The sequence below is a fragment of the Euprymna scolopes genome, chromosome 2, assembly GCF_053919585.1.
Source record: "Euprymna scolopes isolate OS-2025 chromosome 2, ASM5391958v1, whole genome shotgun sequence".
NCBI lineage: Eukaryota > Metazoa > Mollusca > Cephalopoda > Sepiida > Sepiolidae > Euprymna > Euprymna scolopes.
Window position 1 is genome coordinate 153,987,124 of NC_136483.1, and position 8,719 is coordinate 153,995,842.

The 8,719-nt window shown below is 36.0% G+C and overlaps 1 pseudogene; it reads left to right on the forward strand.

Annotated features, from left to right (window-relative positions):
• The first annotated feature begins 5,011 nt into the window (after positions 1–5,011).
• On the forward strand, positions 5,012–5,157 carry LOC145242582 (U2 spliceosomal RNA; annotated as a pseudogene).
• Positions 5,158–8,719: the final 3,562 nt, after the last annotated feature.

Below are 8,719 nucleotides of genomic sequence, written 5' to 3' on the forward strand. Positions count from 1 at the left end.
ATTTTCTAAAATGTCCTTATTAGTGGTGGTTGGATTTGCATTAACACTTCTTACAATATTCCTGGTGGCTCTAGCAGACAGTTTCCTTTTCCTTCCTCTACCAATCAAGTTGTTTGTTGTGTGGTGGCTCTGGAATTTTTTGATGATGCTCTGTACTGTTGCTGTAGGGACCTCAAATTTCTTGGAAATTGACTTTTAACCTAAACCATCCTTATGTGAATTCACAATTTTAGTCCTAAGATCATTACTAAGCTCTTTTTTCTTCCTCATTCTAATAATTTTTATTCTTTTATTGGTTTTCAGTTGATAGCATTTTAATTTCTGAAAAATGCAAAAAACGAAATGAAATTAATCAAAGGTTGTATAAAAGCATTCAAAATAAGAATCAAACAGAAAACAAACAGTCAGAAACTCGATTAATACTGAAAAAATAAGGGGGTATGATTATTTTTGAACATTGCAGATTTTATAAATAGCTGTATATTTCTTTTATTACAAGTATCCCGAGATTTTAAAATGACGAAAATGATCAGAAGAGGTTTATTAAGAATATGTATCAATATGGACGTAAACAATAAATTCTTACAAAAGTTACACCTAATACACTCAATTTTCAAGGGGGGTATGAATAATATCGGGCACAAGTGTATATATATATATATATATATATATATATATATGTATGTATATATATATTAATTGGTTTATTTATATATGAATATTAAACTACCCGTGACCCGTTAGGTCAGTATGTTATATTAGCTATGGAATTCATGTATGAGCGTGACAATTGTGACGTAAAGAAAATAGTTTTTTTAGTTTTCTTTTGACATAACAGAAACATTTCTATGAAAGTATATTAAAATGAAAAAAGAATATAGATAGATTTCTATGAGTTGTTCTGTTTATTATTATTCATTATTTAAAAAAAAACACAAGGCCGATAGCCATTCGTCGCGTTTTCTCGTGTAATGAATGAATGAGTGAATGTAGGATTGACATGAAATTCTTAAAGATAAACTATAATGATCGAAAAATGGGCTGAAATGACTTAAATAAATAGAAAGTAAATGACTTTAATGAAATTAAGGATGAATTGAATGATTTAAGAATGACTTGAATGCTTAAAAATAACTGAAATCGTTAAAAACCAACTTGAATGATCTGGAGAATGACTTTAATGGCTTTGAGACTGACTGGTTGTAAAGTGGGTGATCATTTTACATTAAATTAATACAGTAAAGTGATCCCTCCTTTATATCACAATAAGTACAGCATGTACAATGAACAGATATGACCCTTTGTCCAAGAAAAGGGTATTTATTTGTTCCCCCACCCAGCAAATTAGGCACAAGGCCAATTTTCAATGTGAGGATTGAAGGAGAAATGGGGACCAACTCCCCGGGGAGTAGGGGAGCTGTATAGGGACAATTGGTATGAAGTGTTGCCCCTACATTGACCAAGGTCTTATATGTGCGGTTTGCCCCACATATGGTCTTTGCTTTCAGTATCTGCCGGAACAGATACTACACTTTGATTTTGGCCAAACGGCCAAGGAAAACTGTATTTATTTGCTCCCCCATCGAGCAATTTAAGCACAAGACCGATTTTTAATGTGAGGAGTGAAGGGGAAATGGGGACCAGATCCCCGGGGAGTAGGGAGCTGGATAATGACTATTGGTATGAAGGGTTTCCCCTACATTGACCAAGGTCCTGTATGTGGGGCTGCCGGTATTTATTTGCTCCCTCATCGAGCAAATAAGGCACAATGCCGATTTTTAATGTGAGGAATGAAGGGGAAATGGGGATCAACTCCCCGGGGAGTAGGGGTGGTGGATTGTGACAATTGGTATGAAGGGGTTCCCCTACATTGACCAAGGTCTTATATGTGAGGTTGGTATTTATTTGCTCCCCCACCGAGCAAATTAGGCACAAGGCCGATTTTTAATGTGAGGAGTGAAGGGGAAATGGGAACCAACTCCCCGGGGAGTAGGGAAGCTGGATAGCGACAATTGCTATGAAGGGTGTCCCTACATTGACCAAGGTCTTATATGTGGGGTTGCCCCCACATATATCTTTGCTTGCAGTATCTGCCGGAACAGATACTGCACTTTTATCTTGGCCAAATGGCCAAGCAAAAAAGCGTTACGGACAGACCGACCGACCGACCGACCGACCGACAGACCGACCGAATGGCCGGCCGACGACCCGACGGAGTGACTTATAGAGTCGCTTGCACGCGACTAAAAAATTACAGCTACTGAATTATAAGTGGTTGGCCATACTTATAGGTAAATTTGCACTGAATACTTAAATCCAAATTTTCATATATCTGCTTTTTTTTTACATCGTTTATTTCTGCATTACGTTTAATTTATTTAAACCCCACTCTTCCCATGTTAAATAATAATTTCAAAATAATAACGTTAATATTTCAGCGTCCCAATCGTTCTTTTGTTTTCTTTTTTCGCGTTTAAATTATCTAAATAAACAATTGTTAATACTCTCTGCTTTTTTTTTACATCGTTCATTTCTGTATTACATTTAAGTTATTTTAAACCCCACTCTTCCCATGTTAAATAATAATTTCGAAAGAATAACGTTAATATTTCAGTGCGCAGGTCAAAATCTGCAAAAGAAGCGATTTGTGTTTATTTGTTTACGTTGTTATGGGTTAATGTTTATGCGCGCATTCGCAACCGGATGTCGTAAACCGGAAAGTGGGTTACATACACTGTTACAAGTTCATTTGAGTTTTATAATTATATAGATTATTAGCTACATATGTACCTATATATTTCAGCTCAGATTTCCTTTAAAATCACGCTGCTCCGGGCTGTTTTTAAAACTGAAATGAGACTGATTAATAAAATTAAATCCGTTCAATATCGTATTGGTTGGATGGGAAGAGAGAATACTAGACGAGGCAAAGTATGACATACAAGTAATATATATATATATATATATATATATATATATATATGTGTGTGTGTGTGTCTGTGTATGTGTGTGTATGTTTGTGTGTGTGGCATGAGTGTGTGTGCATACATACATTTGATGAAGTCATTTAATACAGCATACGTTTGTAAACCATTAGAAATTACATCTTAATACGATATATATTTTTGTTTTATTTGCATGCCCTTGTGTTAGGTTCACCTTTCCATTCTAAGGAAATTGATAATCTCTGAGATATTTTTAGTAAACAGGATATTATCCAAATTTGTTATCACTTCCACTAAAAAGTAAATTAAGGTGTGGAGTCTGGTAACATTTATGCTTCAAAATATGGAAGATAATTTTGCGCAAAACACGTTAATATCCGATATGCAAGATCGATTTACCGGGACACGGACATTCAAACTGAATAAACCATAAACATAAACTACGATATTTACAATGTTTTAAAGGTATATCCGCATGTTTTTGGAGGTCAAGTTATTCTATTATTAACATATGTTTAATTATATATAGAATGCCGGAAGTATTCACAAAGGCATTGGCTTTATTCAACACTATTATGTTCTATTTTAATAAAATGTGCTTAGAAATGAGTTTCACCAACAGTAACCCAAGTGAACTCCAAACAGCATTTACATTCATAAAGGTCGTGTATTTAAAATGACATAATTTATGTATTTAGGAAAATTAATCTGCTTACTGGTTCCCTTGAGTACGAAAGATTAAACGGGACATCCATGATAAACGTTTCATTCGTGAGAACATCACCTCTGCAAACATTCTACTGTAGAGAGCTCTGGTGTAGAGTCCACATCAGGGCTAATTCCCACTCGAATACAATATGGCGTTTTTCAAATCCAATGTAAACAAATTTGTTTCATCTATCTTTAGTAATGATACATTTTGGATCATTTACAAGCATCGCTACTTATCTTCCGGTATTGTCTCACCATCCAGTTGATACCTTAATTTGCCCTTATACTTGAGTGGCGTTTTGGCCTTAATAAGCGATAACTTATTAGTAAGAAAATAAGAATACTGCCTATAAAAGTATATGAGTTATTTCTGTGATGTACAAATTTTCTCGTCTCTACGTAAATATCTAATTTATTTAAGCTTGTTTTATAAGTGAAGTAGCAGGCTTCCCGACGTTGCCCGGGATCATAAACAAACAAAAAATTTAAAAGATATTAAAAAACAGTAACCTATTTCTATATAAAACTTTACTTTATTTACCTATATATCTATTTCTTCTTCATCTGCTGTTACGTTGTTCGAGCACATGGCTACGCTTCACGTTCATTTAATGAGAGTGAAACTGGTTGGAGTAAGCTGAAGTTACGAGTTGCATTGTAAACACTTAGCTGTTTACTTGTCAAGTTACTTACTAGGGACTTGTTTCACTATACAAAAAGTTGTCAAAATGCAAATATATAACACATAAATAGGCAAGATACGTTCCTCTTCTATCTATCCGGAAAAGATTTTAGTGGTTTTACTCACTTAAAACGTGTAATCGGTTCGAAAATCATACAGTGTTTATCGATATCTTTGAAAAAGAAAAATGTCGGCATGCTCATTGTTGAACACGATAAGTTTGGGAAAATGTGTTCAAACAAACAAATTATACAAAATACTGTTGGAAACCCACCGAATTCATATCCGCCTATGTCACGGTAACATATATAGTTAGCAAGGCCGATAACTATTAGAACCGGGTTGTTATATCCTTGTATTGTTACATTTTTCTTGCTTATTGACACGCGTTTAATTCGCATTTTTGATTTCATATCCTTGTTCTCAGTCATCGAACCAGAAAAATGACGAAAGATTTGACACTTCAATTTGACAGAAAAGATACTGCAAGCAAAGACCATATGTAGGGGCAATCCCACATATAAGACCTTCGTCAATGTAGGGGAAACCCTTCATACCAATTGTCACTATACAGCTCCCCTACTCTCCGGGGAGTTGGTCCCCATTTCCCCTTCACTCCTCACATTAAACATCGGCCTTGTGCCTAATTTGCTCGGTAGGAGAGCAAATAAATACCCTTTTCTTGGCCTTTTGGCCAAGATCAAAGTGTAGTATCTGTTCCGGCAGATACTGCACTTAAGATAATTTGTACCAGTCAATGGAGGGGAAACCCTCTATACTGGGACAATTATTATTTTTGGTAACCAGAGTGACCCCTTTTAGGGGAGCTGGTTTTTACCTCACATTAAAAACGGCCTTGTGCCTAATTTGCTCAGTGGGGGAGCAAATAAATACCATCTGTTCCGGCAAGTACTGCAAGCTTTGACTAGCAAAGACCAGATGTGGGGGCAACCCCACATGCCTGACCTTTAACCAGCTCCCATTTCCCACCTCTCGGGAGCTGGTCCCTTTTCCCCTTCCCCCTCCCTTCACTCCTCACATTAAAAATCGGCCTTGTGCCTAATTTGCTCGGTGGGGGAGCAAATAAATACCATCTGTTCCGGCAGATACTGCACTTAAGATAATTTGTACCAGTCAATGGAGGGGAAACCCTCTATACTGGGACAATTATTATTTTTGGTAACCAGAGTGCCCCCTTTTTGCCTACTTTTAGGGGAGCTGGTTTTTACCTCACATTAAAAACGGCCTTGTGCCTAATTTGCTCAGTGGGGGAGCAAATAAATACAATCTGTTCCGGCAGATTTGGTTCTTGGCCTTCGGGCCGTGATCAAAGTGTAGTATCTGTTCCGGCAGATACTGCAAGCTATGACTAGCTAAGACTAGCTATGACTAGCAAAGACCAGATGTGGGGGCACCCCCACATGCTTGACCTTTAACCAGCTCCCATTTCCCACCTCTCGGGAGCTGGTCCCCTTTTCCCCTTCCCCCTTCCTTCACTCCTCACATTAAAAATCGGCCTTGTGCCTAATTTGCTCGGTGGGGGAGCAAATAAATACCATCTTTTCCGGCAGATGCTGCAAACAAAGACCATATGTGGTAGCGACTCCACATATAAGACCTTGGTCAATGTAGGGGAAACCCTTCATACCAATTTTCACTATACAGCTCCCCTACTCCCCGGGGAGTTGGTCCCCATTTCCCCTTCACTCCTCAAAAGGAAAAACTAATGATTATTATTTATCTATTTCCCTGTGTTATAAATTTGATTTTTCGCTGCCATTTTTTGACTCTCTTTGCGTATTAAACCGTCTCCATCTTAAAGTCATTAAAACATTCTGTTTACGTTTAGCGAGCGCCACATATTCAAACGCTTCACAGTCATAACAGCTTTCAGCTGTCAGAATCCACCATAATGGCTTTTAAAGCCACGTCTCTTTGATCTCTCTTACAGCAAGCGGATATTCGAAAAGTGCTGGCGAATACAACATTAGTGACTGCCACCTACACATATTGAATAACAATGGTCGACTACTTGAAGCATGATCGATCCAACCTGATCTATTGCACTGTGACTGAAATTACCGTTGCCAGCTTAAGTGCAAAGTCTTAAAAGTCGATTGTCAGAAGTCATGAATTCATGAAAGTACCTCTTTTAAAAACGAGCAAGAATATATGCTAGTTAAATGCATTATAATTAAACTAATTCAGACAAAATTGAAAACAATAACTCACGAATATTGCCTATAAATGAAAGAAAATTATCAGCTACAATATTTTCTAGAATACTCTGCAATATATTTATACTTGCCGGGATGGGCGGTTTTGCCCGGTCGTACAATACGCTTACATATGATATTTTAATCCATCCAGATTTCGTATATATTATTATAGGCTCGTTATTTCAAAAGTGAAAAATAAAAGTATTTGGGTGTCACCAGCTAGAATCGAAACCAAAACTGTAGCATTCAAAGCTGATGACGTTACCACTATACCAACGTGACACGCATATGAACTGATTAAAAATAAACTAAGATGGATGCACAAAATATATAACGATTTTTTAAAAATTTGTCTGATTTTTGACATTTTAAAAACTATTTTAATCATTTAAAGACGCAAAAAAGAATAATACATAAAAATCAAGTTATGCGACTTTTAGTTTCGGAAGATATATTTTTTGAAAATATGGAGACAGACAGACATACATAATTAGTTTTATAAATTCTTTCTCCCTCTCTCTCTCTTTCTCTCTCTCTCACTTCCCCACACACAAACACACACACACATATATATATATATATATATATATATATATATATATATATATATGTATAAGGAATTAAAAAATATACCAGCGGTGGTTGACGCACACATATTTCGTCCTTTCCCAACATGGGTTGGATTTTAAAAAACTGTCTTTTTTCGCACGATCTATGACTTTTTCTTTTATCACATTTTTATTTCAATTATCCTGAAGATATCCTTTGAGACAGGGACGAAACGTTGATTTTTTAATGATTTCATTCGGTTTTTTCTAATTTTTTCTTTAAACATATATATATATATATATATATATATATATATATATATATACATATATAAAACACACACACATACACACACATATATATAAATCATAATTTAGTAATTTAAATTTTATGATTTGAAAAGTTTAAATTTCAAATCTAGAATTTTTATTCGTGCAAAACAAAGAATACTTTTTAATAAGTACATTTCCTTAACCCATGACTTTTCGATGTTTATCATCTCATCAGAGGAAAAATATCAGCAAATATTATAAATGGTTTGCACCTAATTTGCTAAATGTAATAAACATAGAAAATAATAATTAAAATTTTTTAAAGTTTTTAAATCGTAGAATAAGAAAAAAATTCTGCAAGTCAAATCTATGATTGGCATCATTAAATCTGAACGTTTTTCACTTCCTTCCGCGTCATATCGTAGCGGCAAGATGCAAGGCTTTCTTTCACTTTTTTTCCGCCTTTACTTCCTGGCTTCGAGCCTGTCTTCTTACTACCATTTTTCTTTTGCTCCAAACACCCGGGTAACGCCAGGCACTGCATATTATTACATAAAGGGCAAAATAGGCACGAGCATTTGTGTATGTCCACAAAAGGCTTTTTGCATCGGGATTCTCGCGTCGGTTAGATTTCGCAAGACGTTTTCGCATACTTCCCAGATCGTAATATCTCGCATTCGCAAACGGGCTTTGTCTCTATCTTTTTTTTTTTTTGATCGAGTTAAACAAAATTCTCACTGTGGCGTCGTCTGGGCTGTTTGTTTGGATTTTTCGTATAAAGAAAGTGAAACTATTCGACTGCAAAAAAAAAACTGCCGAGCCCGCGGCTTTCTTCACTTAAGTAGCCGGGTAGTATCTGTTCTGTAATTTTTCCTTGGTCAATGTAGGGAAAACTGTTCATACTGAGACAATTACTATTTATTTGAATACTACCAGAGTTCCCCTTTTTGCGGGATCTGGTTTCCCCACATTAAAACGACCTTGTGTCTTATTTGCTTTCGTGAGGAAATAAATAAATAAAACGAGAGAAAGCGGGAAGATTAACTGGCCCCCGGCAAAGTTTAAAAGCAACTTTCATTTCTGCGCGTGCCTGGCGACTCCTATGATTCTTAAGTTAATTGTCAACTCGTTTAATTCACTATCCTCTGTGTCCTAATGATTAGCGAGAAAACCTAATTGACTTACGTTTTCGAGTTCGATCCTACCTATTTCTCTTTTTTCTTTTTTTTAATAACTCCTTGTGCAAATATCCTCTATCCGGGCAAAAGTTGATTACCAACTCATGTAATCTACTGTCCTCTTTGTCTCACGTTCTTTTTCTTCTTCGCACCACGGGTTCGA